Below are 18,027 nucleotides of genomic sequence, written 5' to 3' on the forward strand. Positions count from 1 at the left end.
TCTCTGTCAGCATCTAATTTCCTTGCGCATTGCGGGCCTATGGGCCTCATGTTGCCAGATAAAGCACCTTCCTCTCCCACTTTCTCTATTTCACCTAATGCATTAATACCCTCATCAATAACTGCGCAGGTAGGTTTAGTCACCTTTGATATCCACCATCTATATCATATAACAGACCCTTTATTTCAGAAATAAGCACGTTTACCTCCTTGATAGGCTCAGAGAGCTTGTATACCCTTGTAGGTCCTACCCCCAGTGAAATTGTAGTATTAAGTTTATGTTTCGCCATCCTAAGCTGCAAATAAAACGAAACCCGAAGGGTTCTATATGGAGCACTTTTTTGTTAGAAGTAAAACAACTGCAGTGTACAGCGCAATGGTCACTATGTTTCTATGGTAAAGTATATTGCAACATATAATGCTACATTACTATAAAATGCCTAACCAATGATCATTAACAACAGTCACTAATGCAGAGGCTAAATACAGTAAACAAAGTGCAATATGCAATATATGTAAACAGTTAGGCAGAATAAAAAAGATCTCATAAAAAAGCATTAGAATATTCTTCAAATACTCTTCAAATAGCTAAAGAAAAAAGCCATGGAGAGCAGGGGTGCTCGACCCCTTAAGGAGCATCCATTGCCCGACTCCCCCTCCCCGCTTCTCCTTGCACTTGCATCTGATTGTAAAAAAGAAAACCCAACAAACCAAGAGTTGGCCAACAGAGTTAAGCGTCTCACAGTACACTAAAGACTGCAAGAAAGCAATCACTAATCCACTGATCCAACAGCCAACTGGTGGAATCCACCTACCTCTCAGAACTCTGAGAGTACCCAAAGCACTGCCTCAGTCGAAAACATTTATTGATGCAAGTGGGCAGCCAAAATGGGTCACAGACCACTGACTTACACTCAGCATGGAGCTGCACCCTTGCCTAATCATGTACTCCAAGTCAATCAACCTTACGATGGAAGAACAACCGCACTGAAAGGCTGTGGCAACAGCTCCAATCCGCTTTTCAAAGTTGACCCTTCTGTGCGGGAGTATTTAGACAGCTGAAATTCACAAAGGCACGCTATGCCTACTATCCTGCCAGCCCTGAACAGCAGGGAACAGCGTCGTCGTCCTTTTCCTCAGCGGGCTTTGCCGCAAGAGTGAGCCTCCGGAGGCGTTATGCCTCCTCTTCCTCCTCCACCCGGGGGCAGTGCTTGACGCCGGCTTGGCTTCTGAGCTCCTTGCTGCACGGGAGAGCATTGAATAATGGTGGCAGCAGGGTCCAGGAGGGAACAGCTGCACCCTTTGCCTCTGCGAACATGGTGGAATTGTATTAAGAAAACCTTTTCTTACTGGAAAGAGGGAACCATATGGAAGCAAGATTTGGCAAACAGAAGCTGCAGAGAGGTTGCTAACTGTGTTGCAAAACATTGACAAACTTAAAAAAAAAACTTGAAAAAGGAATCCAAGTGATTGGGCCATGCAGAAGCCAAGGACAGAGGCTTTGGCCACTGCCTCCTTTTTTTTGGTTCTTTTTTTCTAAGTGGTAGGGCCAGTTAGCTCATAAGATTTGGACTAAGGACTATTTCTTTTGGATTTTGTTGAGCACCCTTACTTTTAATTGGTTAGGCAGGGAGCACTCGGGCTAGAAGGCACTTTCTTTTCTCATTTAAATAAACTTGCATTTAACATGGCACATCTTAGTCTGAGTCCTTCCTCTGGTTCGCTACAGCGCGCAGGGCTGGACTGTTGCGCTTGGCCTGGTCGAGGCTTGTGGGCAGTTAGTGACCCTGCCCTCCGGCGAAACTGGTATTTAACGCTATATTGAAAGTAGTTAATATCAATGACCGGCAAGAGCCTTCTTGTCCACCGGAGGTTGATAATGACCATGCCTATTGCAACGCCATACTATGCACTTAGTTTTCCTTTAACGTTGTGAACTTTTTGATTTATGAAACTTCTGAACTACTCCTTACACAGCAAATGGGTTAAACATCCAATATAGGGGACACTGCCCCGTGCAACACCGACTACACACAGTTGTACAAAGCAGTGCGCTGAAAACTGTTATCAGAGCCTTTTTATCATATCTATTTGTGTCCATTCATGCAGCTAACCTTTACATTTTTACATTTTACAAGCACCCATTTGACTAATGTCTTATTTTAGCAGTGCACAATGCTGTATTGTTGGTCATGTTATGTCTTGGGTACAAGTAACTTCTGGTGACAAAAATGTTGGTACAAAATTGCTAATCAAATAAGGTTGTTTGCCAATCAAGGAGATTTCAATTAGCAAACTCTGCTAATCATTTTTGGAAATCTAATATATGCCTTGTGACAATATTCTTTTGTCAGCACTCCCTGCTTGTACAAAATTTTTGAAAATACATTTGTGCAAAATCACGAGCTCAACTCAACTCAAGTTGATTGTGGGTGTCTTGCTCCATAGCCCCTAGACTTCTTCCACCTAAATCAACTCGTACTGTCATATCTTGAATCTGAAAGAATGTTTAAGGGCAATGCATGTGTATTTAAAAAAAAATGGGAATGCATAATTAATGCCTACAAAGGGGCATACCATTTACAACTGTCTCACAGACATCAATGGAGTACGAAGTGTGATATTTAGAAAAGTAAGCCAATGGGCAACTGCTGGTATAAAGAAAACTCCTAGATGGAATTGGATATCCTGCAACAATTACAATGCCAGTCATAAAGGCTATATTCTAACAATGGGCCTCATTAGGACCCAGGCGGAGTGGGTTTCCGCCAGCGCTAATCGCGGCGGACCCGTCCGCCGTACTACGAGTTCCCTTAGCGCCATGGAGGTTTTCTCCGCCTGGTTTTACCAGGCGGAGAAAACCATGGCGCTACGGGACCTCGTTGTTAATTACGCCACCGTATTTTACGGTGGCGTAATTAACTCCTTCCCCACTCCCATTATACCCTATGGGGCAAGAATGGGAATGGGGAAGGGCAGAATGGGGATTGGGGATTTACCGCTCCGCCGAGGTCGGAATGGGGCGGTAAATCCGCCAACCCCCATGGCGCTATCGACGGCTTTCCGCCGTGCTTCGCGGTGCATTTAGCACCGCGAAATCCGCCTGGGTCCTAATGAGGCCCAATGTCACTGTAATCCCTGTCTGTTCATGCAAATAGGAGTGTTAGAGTCCCATGGAGGGGAGAACATTGAAGAGATGGATAGCGAGAGTGAGTGAAGGAGCCGCATTGCCCATGCAGCTTTCACTGCACTTGGGGGAACATCAGTGGCACTTGAATGTGAGAAGCGTTGTCCAATGTTTGTAAATCCCAAACCCTTGGCCATACGTTCATACATACCCTGGGAAATGTTTTTATGTTTCTGAGGCTGCAAAAAGGAGGTACATACCATACAAGGGGTAATAGCTTCCTGCTAGTTCCCACTTTCACACAATCCCGGTTTTGCACAGTGCATGCTGGCACTTGTTGTAGGGGTGTGGAGACTTACCAGTTTTTCTAAAATGATCTGTGGTTCATCTGTGATCGCTGATGTGTGACTATGATTTGTGTGTGATATATAGCATGGGTTTGTAGCAAAATGCAAATGAAAAAGAAGAATCATGATTTTCTGTATTTAATATTAGTGTCAGCGTTGCACTTAAAACAAAATATGTCACACGTTTTACTCACAAAATAATTTTAGAAATGAAACTATTGAAAAAAATAAAAGAGAGGAGCATGAACTGTATTGAAAAAATAAAAGAGAGGAGAATGGAACAAAAGTAAACAGGAATTAAAGGAAATATTATTTCTGAGATTATACTGCTACTCTTCATTTTTATTCAGGGGAATATGGGCTGGTTTTCTGAAAATAAACATGGTAATCAGCAGTCTCTACACCAACATCCATTGATCATAGTCCTTACTTGGTGAGAAGTGCTGCTCCTTCTCAGTGGTGGAGGCAGCTTTTGGTGCAAAGGGACTGGAGATCCTGTGAAGGCACTTCCATTATAAATGACACTAGATCAGATGCCATTGTAAATCTTTTCATTGGAGGAGTGTGAATATTTTCCCTGAATGTGTGTGAGCAACCAAGTGTAGCGAGGGAGCCTAAATATATGTCAGTGGAAATGGGGTGGCAGTACTTCACCCAAGAGTTTGTTTAAAAAATAGGTAAACAACATTTGTTATGCAACTGAGTAAAAAGCCATACAATCAGTTCTGAGCAAACAGTATACAGGAACAGTGTTCGACATTTCATAATGCATGTGTCCACAATATATGCCAGGATATCTGCTGTGATGGAAGTGATTCTGATGCCTATGTTCATGATATATCCCAGCATTATTATTCTTAGCTGTGTCACAGTACTCATTGAATTGTGAAAAACTTTCACATGCTGCTTGTGACCAAATATATGCCAGTATTGCCATTGTAAAATTGTCATTATGCCGATCAGTCGGCAATATTTGCCAGTATATGTTCATGATGATTGTGTCGACTATAAATGCCAGCACTGCCATGTAATACACTTTTTAATTCATTCTGCCTGTGCCAAAATATACTAAAGTATTTCCACTGTAAAACCTTTTAATGGTGGTGCCTAGAATATACACTAATACACCAATATAAATTCTATGCATGGTGCATGCCTTCACATCCATGGTGCCAGAGCACCACCCCCTCAACACACACATGCAAACATACACACACTAATTAAAACTCTCTTAAACACACAGGCTCATGTTGCAATCATTGTTTGCAAGCACACAAACACTTTTTTGCCCCTTTTCTAAATGTGACTTTTCAATGTGGTGAGCCAGTTTCTTTGTTCCTTCGGGTAGAGGCACCAGCCAGTTCAAACCAGTAATGCAGGCAATGGAGACTGTGACATGCGACTTGGGCGAGGAGTGTGGGCTAAAAAATAACAGCCTTTATGTATTGTTTATTTATTGTGCATTTGTAAGGTGCTAATACAACAAGTTAATTGAGTTTCAAAGCGCCCACAGGGCAACAGGGAGCAAACAAGGGAAAGAAGCAAATATAACAATGAACATAGAGGTGGACCTACCAGGCCTTGTGAGCAGTCAGAACATACAAGTGCAGAGATAGAGAAGGGATGAGGAAGTGGGGGGTAAGTGCTGGTTTAACAAAGAGGGGAGTGCTAGAGTGTAAGCAGCTGTTAGTGGCTTGGTGAGAGGGGTCAGCTGCCAATAATAAGTAAGAGCTGGCCTATGATGGCATAGGCCAGTGGGTGCCAAGGCAAGTGCTGGGAGCAACAAGTGCTGGGAATGGGTGGAGGCTGAAGGCGATTGGGTGTGTGAGGTCAGGACCCAGGAGGACACATGTGGTTTAACGGAGGAGGTGAAAAGGAAGGTCTTGAGGAGCTTCTGGAATTTTAGGAGGTCCGGCTCAACACAAAGAGGAAGGGGGAGGCTGTTCCATAGGAGGAGCCAGCCGAGGAAAGAGATCGGCCACCAGCTCGCTGTTTAGCAAAGTGCTTGACACACAGAGAGTTGGTGCCGGACGACGGTAAAGATCTGGAGGTAGAGTATTTAGTGAGAGCCAGTTGGAGATACCATGGTCCCTGGCCCCAGACAGCCTTATGGATGATGCAGATGGATTTGAATTTGATCCTTGCAGCAACCGGGAGCCAATGGAGAGATTTTAGGGTTGGAGAGATGCAGTCCCAGGGCTTGAGACCAAGGATACGTCTTGCAGCCCTATCCTGGATTTGCTGGAGGGGTCGTACAGAGGAGGAGGGTATATTTATGAAGAGACTATTGCAGTAGTCAAGCCTAGAGAGGACCAGAGCAGGGACAGTGTGGAAAGGAAGAATTCCTTTGAGGAGGTGGAATTCAAAGTGGGCCTTCTTGGCAAGTTCCTATATGTGAGGGAGGAAGGAAAGGGAGGAGTCGAAGATGACTCTAAGATTTCTGGCTTCAAATGAAGGAGAAGGGGCAGAGTCTGCAGAGGACAGCCAGAGTGAAGGGAAGAGAGAGAGAGCAGGAGTCCCAATAGGAAGGGTCTCAGTCTTGCTGGCATTGAGGCAGAGATCATTGGAAGTACACTTGGACTGGATGGCAGATAGGAAGTCAGGGATAATGGAGAAAGTCAGGAGAAGAGCCAGATGGAAATTTGAAGAAAGGTTGTGTGTCATCTCCATAACCCTCGAAGTTGGGGGAGAAGGTGGAAATGAGGTGTGTAAGCGGGGCAAGATAGGTGTTAAAGAGCCATGAAGAAAGGTCAAAGCCCTGTGGGATCCCGCAGGTAGAGATAGAGGTGGGGGAGGAGAAAGAACCCAGCATATGGGCTGGACGGTTATGGAGGAAGGAGATCAGCCAGTCCAGTGCCTGCTCCGAGATACCTACGGTATCATGGAGCGATTTTATGAGGATGGAGGGTTTGACCATATCGAATGCAGAGGAGAGATCAAGTAGAATGAGAAAAGCGGGAGTGTTGGAGTCAAGAGAAGTGAGCAGTTGCTCACAGGTGTTCAGAAGAGCAGTTTCCTTGCCTCGGGCTGCTCGGAATACAGATTGATGGTCGTGTAGGCAACCAACAAGTGCTGTGTGCTGGGTCAGTTGGGGGAGGACCAGTTTCTCCAAGAGTTTCCCAGGTAAGAGGGTGAAAGATTTGGGGCGGTAGTTGGCTGGACAAGACGGGACATCAGATGGTTTTTTCAGGAGGGGACACACAAGGGAGTGCTTGGGGGAGGAGGGCAAAGATCCAGTAGCAAAAGAGTGGTTGCAGAAATCGGAAAGTGTAGGGGCAAGAGATCCAATATTGTCTTTGATGGTTCTGGAGGAACAGGGGAGAGCTGTTTGTAGGAGACCTTCATGGAGCTGACAAATCTGGTGACCTCATAAAGTGTGATAGAAGAGAAGGAGGAGAGAGAGGCAGAGGGGGGATGGAAGGCCAAAGGAGGCAGAGGGTGGGAAAGGGGAGGGGCAGAGGGATGCAAGGCTGCTCAGAATGTCCTGAGTTTTTGCAGTGAATTGTGGCCAGTCCGTTGCAGAGGGCCTGGGAAGGAAGAGGTGAGAAGGAGACTGTAGAATTGTTGCCTATATCTTGCAGATTTTAAAGAGTTCAGCCATGTTGTTGGATGCACCAGAGACTCGAGTCGGGTTGTGGGCCCTTTTCTTGGAGCGAATGGACAGTCGTATTGCCTTTGGAGCAGGCGACAGGCCAGTTTGTCAGAGAGTGAACCTGAAGTCTGCCACTTCCATTCCGCAGCTCTGCACTTGCGTTTCAGGACAGTAAGTTTGGAGTTGTACCAGGTGTTACGCTTGGAGGCATGTTTCAAGCAGATCCTTATGACTGGGGTAAGAATTTCAAGGGTATTAGTGATGGCAAGGTGGAGGTTGCTGAGAGCAGAGTCAGAGGAAGAGTCAGTAGTGGGGAGAGAGGGGGGGGGTGAAGGTAGATGCCAAGGCAGCAGCTGACACTTGTTTCATTGGATGGATATTCAAGAATGAGGTTGGCAGGGCTGGGGGAGATGGGTAAGAGGGTCGAGAAGACCCATGTGAGAGGAGAGGAGGGAGTGGTCTGACCAGGAGAGTGGGGTGATCAGTGGGGGAGAGGGGAGTGAGAGATCATTGTGGATGAAAGCATCAAGAGTGTGTCTAGCCGAGTGGGTCGGACCAGAGGGGAGAATTGAGAGGGAGAGAAAGATGCAGAGGTCACGGAACAGAGTGGGTGCCATAATTGAGGAGTCATGGTGGACATTGTAGTCACCCAGAAGAAGAAGTTTAGAGGTGGTTGTGAGGTGGGAGGATGAGAAATAAGCCCATTCAGAGAGGAATAGGGTAGTCGAGCCCAGTGGCCGGCAGATAGATACAATCATCAAAGAGGAGGTCGGAGAGATGACCAACTTGCAAACCAGGCTCTCAAAGGAAGAGTAAGGCTGGGTGGGAATGAGGGAAGAAGGGACCCACTCAGAGAACCAAACCATAATCACAGTTAGGGCAAAGCTTGGAGATGATCTTATAGCCATCAGGGAGAAGGGAGTCAAAAGCAGTGACTGAGCTGGCATTGAACCACGTCTTGGTAAGAGCGAGGATATCGAGGTAAAGGTCTTCAAGGAGGAGGCAAATGTCGGCAGAGTGTTTGATAGCAGAACAAGCATTAAGCATTAAGCGTGGCTAGAGGCAAGAGGTCATCACCTTTGAAAGATTTCCGAGGAGGGGTACAGGGGCGTTGTACACAAGTCAGACGGGGGACAGAGAGAGTGGAAGAAGGAGCAGCAGGTGTGCGAAGTAAATAGATGAGGGATGGCAGGCGCCGGTCAAAGAGGAGGAGGTTGGGTTGAGGACTCTGAACCAGGATAGTGCCAGTGTGATAGTCATTAATGATACACCTGGATGATGCGAAGCCGGCCAAGAATACTTGCCATCTGGTGCCACCATTAATGGGTGAAGATGTGAGAGGAGAAAGAGGAGAGATGAGATGAGGAGTCCATAGATCTGGGTAGGGGACACAGAAGAGAATATCAGTAAAGATCTGTCTGGATGGTGCGCCCGAAATAGGTGCCTGCAATAGGTGGGCCAGGTTTAGTGGTCACAATGTCTTTTTTAAGCTCTTTTCTTTCAGACTTCGTGAGAGGGGGAGGATAGGTGATAGTATAGCAATTATAGAAGAGGGGGGAGATGGAGAGTGCCATAGGGGCAGTAGAGGATAGGAGAAGAAAGAGGAGGGGCTGCAGAGCACAGTATGAGCACAGACTCACCAGGTGGCATAGTAGCCAAAGGAAACAAGAGAACAGATACGCTGGGAATGCTTTTAGTACCGCAATGGGTGCAGAGGAGTTAAAAAACACACCTGGATTCGAATTTGCACAAGAGACAGAAAATGCAATGCAAAAAGGGTGCAAAGATGTTGAAAACCCCACCAGGATTCGAATGTGCACAAGAGACACAAAATGCAATGCAAGAAGGGTGCAGATGTGTTGAAAAACAGACCAGGATTCGAATTTGCACAAGAGACACAAAATGCAATGCAAAATGGGTGCAGAGATGTTAAAAAACACATCAGGATTCGATTTTGCACAAGAGACACTAAATGCAATGAAAAAAGGGTGTAGAGATGTTAAAAAACACAGCAGGATTCAAATTTGCACAAGAGATACAAAATGCAACGCAAAAGAGTGCAGAGATGTTAAGAAACACACCAGGATTTGAATGTGCACAAGAGACACTAAATGCAATGAAAAAATGGTGTAGAGATGTTAAAAACACAGCAGGATTCATATTTGCACAAAAGACACAAAATGCAATGAGAGGAAGGATTACTAAAGGCACGAAGGTAGAATGGAATAGGCATACCTAAGTTCAACAGTAGTATTAGGTTAGTGGGGAAAAGAAGAAATTGAAAGGTCAAATCAATGTCCATCCATGACTCACATGTGATTCTTGACGGGTGAACAAGGTTCAATGGGGCCAAGTTCGCATGTTAGCTGCATGCCTGGTGGCTGATCCATACGCTGCTGCAGAGGAGCACAAAAGAGGGGGGGCCCTCTGAGCCCTCTCAGACCTGGGTATGCACAGACAGGGGCCTTAGCAGTGGGCCTTAGGTGGAGGCGGCATTCGCCTGCCGGCTTCCCGGATTGGACAAGATGTCCGGTGCTGCGTCATGTCCAGGTAAGTTGTGAGGTACAGATGTTATTGGGCATTTATACAAAGAAAAAGGATACAACTAAAGGTAGAGATTGGGCAATTTGACACTTACATACCTGTCACGACTCGCTCCCTTCGCTCCCGTTCCCGCCACTTGGGGGCATGTTTTGGGGCTTATTCCTTGCTGGACATTTCCTCCGAACCTAATGCCACAGTGCTGTAATGAATTGGGAGCGCTAAATCCCTGTTTTCCAAACTACTTCCCTTCCGGATCCATTCCAGGTTTTTGGCAGCCAGCATGCTTCTTTAACCAAATGACTGTGCTTCCCAGAATGCCTGGCCCACTGCTCCACCTCCACCCTTGCAGGACAAGGTTGGGTGGAGGATAGGCAACACCTGTGGTTGCAGGTGCAGCAGTCAGCACACCTGAGGCGTGTGCTCGTTAAACAGCTTTAAAAGCCTCAGTCTCACTTCAGTCCAGCGCTGGTCATCGTTTGCAGTGTTCCTGTTTTTGACTAGTCCCTGGTCCTTGGTTCCTTGCCTTTGTACCTACTTCCTTGTTCCTGTTTTCTTGTTTCCTCCGCCCTGAATTTCGGATTCATGCGCTAATTGATTTCTGCTCCCTTGATTTCCCTTTTTGTCTTCCCCTGTTTGCAGGCAGCAATTCTCAGTGCTTTCCCCTTTTAGATGCAGCCCAGTTTGTCTGTGTTCTATATTTCTTTGACTCTGTCCTTTGCTGCTGTTACCCATTTGCCTTAGCCTTCCTCTTAGTTTAGTTTCCTGTCTTTTCCTTGGAGGGGTAGGGAGAAGTTTGCATAGGTTATTTCGTTTTTCCCTGCTTCTGATCCTTACTTTCTAGAGGATCCATTCCATGTTTTCCATTGCACTTCTGCATCCATTTCCCATTTGATCATTAGGTGTGGTGTGTGGTGGTAGCTAGCTCCTGTGTGAATGCTTATGTTTTCCCCACTATTTGTAATCCCTATTCCTACTTAGGTATTTAGTTTTCTGCAGCGGATCACGCTCCGCTGCCTTCCAGTCTCCGCCCTTGTCCTGCCGGGCTCTCCACATTGCAGCGGATCTCGCTCTGCTGCCTTCCAGCCTCCGCCCTTGCCCTGCGGGCTCTCCACATAGCAGCGGATCTCGCTCTGCTGATTCCCAGCCTCAGCCCTTGTCCTCTGGGCTCCCTGCCCGGCAGCCTGCCTCATTCCGGCTGCCTTCAGCCCTTGTCCTCTGGACCTCCCTACTTCTCCCATTGCTGTTATAGCCTTTCTGGGTCCCAGATTCATCAACAGGATTCGTGGGCTAGCTGACATTCAAGAGGTGTATCTCGTCCTCGTGAGTACAGTTCCTAAGTTCCCTTATGTAATACCATCAAGAGTGTTAGTACACAGATCCTGTCATTGCTGGCCCTCCACGTGGGTTTAGCGCTGTCAGTACCTGTAACAGCAATTGGGGGTAAGGCGCTTGCCGACTTTCCTCGCGGTCAGGTGCTTACCCCACATCCCTTTTCCTATATTGGTTTTGATGTCACACTCTATTTTGCACTCCTGGGTTCTAGCATACCTGAGTCGTTGTTCCTGGATGCACATTTCCCTTGCCATATTCGCTGCCTTAGTACTCGCCTGACTAATCCTGACAGTATGACCAGCCCAAAATTCCCATTGAATATGGCAAGTTTAAGAAAGAAAGGCAGCAAGGCCTCTAACAAGTTTGTACAGAAGGCTTCCCCTACATTTACCTGTGACAATCAAATCACTAGTCCGGACTCCAATGAACTCCTTGTCACGAATGGGCATTTACGTGCAAAGTATTTTTCCCATAGGATGGCACATCCTACATGGCCTGATCCTAGTTCTATCTTTGGTTTTGATCCCGATTCTATGTCAGCACAAGCCTTAGCCGCAGAAAACAACACACTGTTAGACTTATTATACGAGAGTACCTCTGTTGTTGAACCCCATGATTCCAGTTGTGCTTCACCTCAGATAGAACAGTTTCATGGTACAAACATAACGAATGGAGGGGTTCCTTGCATAACTTCAGTTTTCTACCCTCAGTCCAAATACTTCTTTGCACAAGTACATACGGTAGTCCCTAATGTCAAGAGGTCTAAGGTCAATAGATTGCTTAAGGGTAACACAGACCAAGTTAGTATGAGAAAGTATAAATCTCAGAACCTGAAAGCAGTTGAGGATAATGCACAATCGGTGCACATCCAGATTGCTAGTGCAGGATCCAGCCCTGATGCCACTATGCCTCCCCCTGTGCCTACTGATAGTGATGTACAGTTAATGCAGGGCATGCTAAGAGCTAAGCTTGAGGAGTTAACACAAGAATTCATTTCTTTACAAGAGGAGAATAAGATCTTGCACGCATTCCTGAATACACCTCAGACTTTATCCATTGATGTTGATGAAGTGAACACAGTTCAGCCCCTGAGTGCAGAGACTTTGGTAAACCATGATAATTGCCAATATGTTAGATCTATTGGAAGTGAAAGTCTTTCTTCTAGCACAGCGCTCAATCTAGGCACAGTTTCTAACAATTGTTCTGCTGATTGTCAGGGATTGCAGTTAGCTGAAGATTTACAAGCCACTCCTTTACCTAAAGTTTCCTGTGTAGCAGTCTGTCATAATTCTGAGCTAGCACACATACAAGCTTCTGATCTCCAAACACAATACACAAAGGTGGCATACACAGATTCAGTCACTACAGTAGGCTTAGGTCCTGCTCTTGATACAGCTGCTGAGACTGAAGTAGATGTTAAAGCTGAAGTGGAAGACGATCTTACCTCTGGGTTCACTCTTCCTTCTGCCTATTCTGATCAATACGAACAGTCAGAGACAGTACAGATTTCATGTTCTGATGAACTCATTCCACAGTATACAGAACCAAAAGACCAGCAGGTGATTCCTGAACTGTTGATTGTTAATCTGCCTTTTTCAGAAGCTAAGACAGAGGAATGGACAATTGACGAAATCCTGATTAACAGAGACTTTACTATGGTGATTCCACTGGTTGATTTTGACTTCCACAAAGAAAGAGACTCTGTGTCACCCACTAAAGAAAAGGACTGCAAGGGTACAGTTCAGTCCTTGGTTACTGGAGCCAAGGAGTCTAATGCCCTAAAGGTGCCCTCCATTCCTGAGCCACTAATGTGTCTATCAACTTCTGAGACTTCTGTGTGTCCTCCTACAACCATTGACTCTTCTATGATCCAATCCACAGCCCTGCAGTCATCTTTGGTACACGTGTCTTCAATCAATGAACCGCTGCCATGTCTGCCATTTAATCAAGAGCCTCCACCATGCACGGGGTTAGTCCCAAAGACCCTGACATGTTTGGATTCAGCTACCGAGACGGCTCCAACTCGCATGCCTTCAGCTTCAAAGTTTCCTCTGGCCTGCCTGTCTTCAGCTACAGTGACTCATCCAGAAGATCATCCTTCAGCCAGAGAGCCTCCGGTAGTCCATCATATGTGCATGTCTTCAGTTCCAGAGTTTATTGCTTGTTTGCCTTCAGTTCATGATACACCGGTATCCTGCTTAGCTTCGCTTCCAACATCAGAGGTATACCTGTCTACACCATCAGATCCTGCTATATTTTCTACTGCTCCAGACAGTCCTCCTGAATCCCAAACATTTACTGTCGATGAACGTTTAGATTGCCTTTCTTTTGCTTCAGGAGGAGCACCAGAATGCCTGCCTTTTCCACAAGACGATTCTCCCAACTGCTTCACTTTAGCATCAGAGCCTCCTAAAAATGCAGCATCAGAGTTTGAGACTTTTGCCAGCTCCCGCTTCAGAGTCATCAAGCTGGACCAAGTGGTGAGTCAGAACCACTCACCTGGGTGTGCACAGGGGGTGGTGCAGACCGGCGTATTACCTACAAAACTTGTGCTACAGAATTCCGCCAAGAAGCACCAGTTGGGTGCTAGTAGCCAAAGGAAGGGAATGACTGCTGCAGTTCAAGAAGTGTCTGTTATTGCTCCTTCTGCGAGTGTGCCTGAAATACCAAGTACTGTGTCTATCACTCCTATCAGTATGCCAAACGTCCCTGCTGTTGTATCCAACGTGCAACAAAGGGGCTACACGACTGTCACCAGGAGTACCAGCCTCGTACAACCCATGGGACTTCCAGGCATCCAAGGCGTAGAATATGTGCAGTCAAACCTTAATCATTTTCAACCACAAGCCTTTTCCCAGATGGATGACAGAAAAAGATCTGAACCTCTACCTCAGCCGCCACCTTCTCTAATGGCTGAACATGAACATTTCCTGAAGCCAGCAACTTCCTCACCTCCCGCATGTCCGCTCTCGGCGGAAAGGCTAACAGAACTTCTACCATCGTCTAAGGCAAGTTGCACCAGCCTGCCTCCCTCCTCAAAGACTTACAAGGGTCCACTCCCAGTGACTGAGCTTCCTGGACCTTCCAACTCTGCTCCAGGTCCTGCAAGTTCTTCATGCCTTTCTTCGAACCATGAGTCTTTTCCTCACCAGAAGTCACCGTTTCCATCAGTATCACCTCCAAAGACAACACACTCCTATCATGGAAGCCCATCTGCCTTTGCCCACAAGCCACCATTTCCATCAGTGCCACCTCCAAAGAAAAAGCACTCCCATCATGGAAAGAAGAAGTCTCGTACGGGTGGCGGGCACCCGAAGAGGGCCGCAGGAGGGGGTATACTGTCACGACTCGCTCCCTTCGCTCCCGTTCCCGCCACTTGGGGGCATGTTTTGGGGCTTATTCCTTGCTGGACATTTCCTCCGAACCTAATGCCACAGTGCTGTAATGAATTGGGAGCGCTAAATCCCTGTTTTCCAAACTACTTCCCTTCCGGATCCATTCCAGGTTTTTGGCAGCCAGCATGCTTCTTTAACCAAATGACTGTGCTTCCCAGAATGCCTGGCCCACTGCTCCACCTCCACCCTTGCAGGACAAGGTTGGGTGGAGGATAGGCAACACCTGTGGTTGCAGGTGCAGCAGTCAGCACACCTGAGGCGTGTGCTCGTTAAACAGCTTTAAAAGCCTCAGTCTCACTTCAGTCCAGCGCTGGTCATCGTTTGCAGTGTTCCTGTTTTTGACTAGTCCCTGGTCCTTGGTTCCTTGCCTTTGTACCTACTTCCTTGTTCCTGTTTTCTTGTTTCCTCCGCCCTGAATTTCGGATTCATGCGCTAATTGATTTCTGCTCCCTTGATTTCCCTTTTTGTCTTCCCCTGTTTGCAGGCAGCAATTCTCAGTGCTTTCCCCTTTTAGATGCAGCCCAGTTTGTCTGTGTTCTATATTTCTTTGACTCTGTCCTTTGCTGCTGTTACCCATTTGCCTTAGCCTTCCTCTTAGTTTAGTTTCCTGTCTTTTCCTTGGAGGGGTAGGGAGAAGTTTGCATAGGTTATTTCGTTTTTCCCTGCTTCTGATCCTTACTTTCTAGAGGATCCATTCCATGTTTTCCATTGCACTTCTGCATCCATTTCCCATTTGATCATTAGGTGTGGTGTGTGGTGGTAGCTAGCTCCTGTGTGAATGCTTATGTTTTCCCCACTATTTGTAATCCCTATTCCTACTTAGGTATTTAGTTTTCTGCAGCGGATCACGCTCCGCTGCCTTCCAGTCTCCGCCCTTGTCCTGCCGGGCTCTCCACATTGCAGCGGATCTCGCTCTGCTGCCTTCCAGCCTCCGCCCTTGCCCTGCGGGCTCTCCACATAGCAGCGGATCTCGCTCTGCTGATTCCCAGCCTCAGCCCTTGTCCTCTGGGCTCCCTGCCCGGCAGCCTGCCTCATTCCGGCTGCCTTCAGCCCTTGTCCTCTGGACCTCCCTACTCCTCCCATTGCTGTTATAGCCTTTCTGGGTCCCAGATTCATCAACAGGATTCGTGGGCTAGCTGACATTCAAGAGGTGTATCTCGTCCTCGTGAGTACAGTTCCTAAGTTCCCTTATGTAATACCATCAAGAGTGTTAGTACACAGATCCTGTCATTGCTGGCCCTCCACGTGGGTTTAGCGCTGTCAGTACCTGTAACAGCAATTGGGGGTAAGGCGCTTGCCGACTTTCCTCGCGGTCAGGTGCTTACCCCACATCCCTTTTCCTATATTGGTTTTGATGTCACACTCTATTTTGCACTCCTGGGTTCTAGCATACCTGAGTCGTTGTTCCTGGATGCACATTTCCCTTGCCATATTCGCTGCCTTAGTACTCGCCTGACTAATCCTGACAATACCAACATGATTCCACCAATTAATGCTCACATCTAGGATCCAGCCCTAGTGAAAGTAAAGGGCCCAGAGATTGGCAAAGGCAAGGAGCATGTCACAATGCTACACAGACCATGCTTGGGTTTCATGCATTTTAGTGTGCAAATGTTCTTGCCACCTTTCAGCATGTAATTGCAAACTGCAACTTCAAAGCAAGTCATGGGCTAAGCAGGTGGTAGGGGCATACCACGAAGTGTGCAAGGATCTTTTCCCTCTTGCCTCGCCGCTGCTCCTCTGACTCACCCTCTACGTCCCCTTTAAGAAGAGAGAAAAACCTCCCATTATGGTACTCCTTAAAACTTCCAGTTGCTAGTTCACGGTGCATGCCCAGCACATTCTGCCATAACACCATATGAGTTTGAATGGTGCTACTCTGGAAGTTTCATTGAGGTGTCAGTGGGAGGGTTCAGGCAATTGTCTACAAATTGTAGGTCCTACATTCATGCCGTGACATAGCATAACCTGAAATGGAACGATTTAACCTAACATTGTGTAATATAGCTTAACAAGGCAAAAAACGTAAAAATAACTGATTGGCACGGATATAAACAAACAAACACAAAATGATTATACAGATTTGTTATTGGGTGTCTGCTTAGCAAGTTATTGTACAATAACGACATCTAAATGATTTTGTCTTCCACCCTAAACGGCAACACATCTCGACAAACTCAAATCCTGAAACAACACAGGTTAACACAATGTAATGTACATCACCCCAAGAGATGTTTCTATACTAAATTTCTGTAACCAACACACAAGCCCACAATAGATACACAAACACCAGTCTCCACACTCTCCTTAAACACCTCTCTGCCAGGCGCCACAGACACCCAAAAAACATTTTACATAACCTGGGGCATACATTAAAGGCTGCCCATGACAATATACACCCCAAACAAAGCCCTAACCTTTCAGATCTGCACACACCAACATTGCAACAAAGAAACCGTACCCTGCTCCTTGTCCCCTACTCCAGATCTTGCTCTTGCAAACACTGAAGTGCCAAACGTCCATGAAATGTCACTATTTGTGCAATACAATAAACAATAGCTTAACATAATTAGGAGGCATAGCAAAGTTTGTATTCATTCTACTGTGGGGAAGAGCTCTGTCCAGTTCATCCTACTCTGGTGACTGGTGGCAGCAAGTGAGGAATTGAATGTTAGTTCTAGCACAGTCTTTCCATTACACTAGAATAGCTGGTGACCTAACTAGCTGGTGAGTACATATAACCACCTGTTAAATCAAGTGAAATGTAACTGTGGCAGTGTCAATGTTTTAATAACCCAATTCTAGGAGATATGTGGGACCACTGGCAGAGGAGGATAGAAGCACCCCACTGTGTTTCACATCTGCCTTCTAATTCTGTTTTTTGCTGGGCCTAGTGGCCCCACTGTGTTTGACATCTGCCTGCTAATTCTGTTTTTGGCTGTGCCTAGTGGCCCCACTGTGTTTCACATCTGCCTGCTAATTTGCTCCCGCCTCCCTCTCCTCTTCCCACCCTGTCCCACCCTCTCGGTCACCCCTCCCCTTTCTTCTATCCTTCTTGTTTGCTCCTGGACACATGAAACTCGTCGGCCTTACCTCTGTTCACCATACTCATCCGATTCTCAGACTACCCCTACCTCTCTCTTTCCCTGCCCACTTCTCCTCTTCTCCCCTCCCTCCATCCACCATAGTTAGTGCTTTTACACTATCAGAAATGTCGTCAGGCCTAGTACGATAGTCTGCTGTTTGTTCCTCTCCATCCTCCCCCCAAACCCCTTGCTCCCCTTTTTTGTGAACATTGCTCATGCACTATCAGAAATGTCATCAGGCCTAGTACGATAGTCTATTGCTTGTTCCTCTCCCCCACACCCGTTTTCTCCCCTCTTTTTGTGATCATGCTCTTGCACTATCTGAAATGTCTTCAGGCCTAGTACGATAGTTTTATGTGCCCATTCTTAATTTTTCAAGGCTTTGTAAGAATGTCTTTGTATTTTTCCCTTGCTCCCTTCCCCGCCTTGAAGTGGTTTGAAACACGTTGTGTTGTATATAGGCGCTATATAAATACAATATCAATTTTATTCCTAAAAACATAAAATCTCCCCCATTTTAAGAGGGGCTTTTAGGAATAACGTGAACTAATGCAATTCTAGGGACTCCCATTGTTTGCAGATAAGACACAGTAGCTCATTCATTT

This window comes from Ambystoma mexicanum, chromosome 1p (genome assembly GCF_040938575.1).
Source record: "Ambystoma mexicanum isolate Mex_15411 chromosome 1p, UKY_AmexF1_1, whole genome shotgun sequence".
Classification (NCBI taxonomy): domain Eukaryota; kingdom Metazoa; phylum Chordata; class Amphibia; order Caudata; family Ambystomatidae; genus Ambystoma; species Ambystoma mexicanum.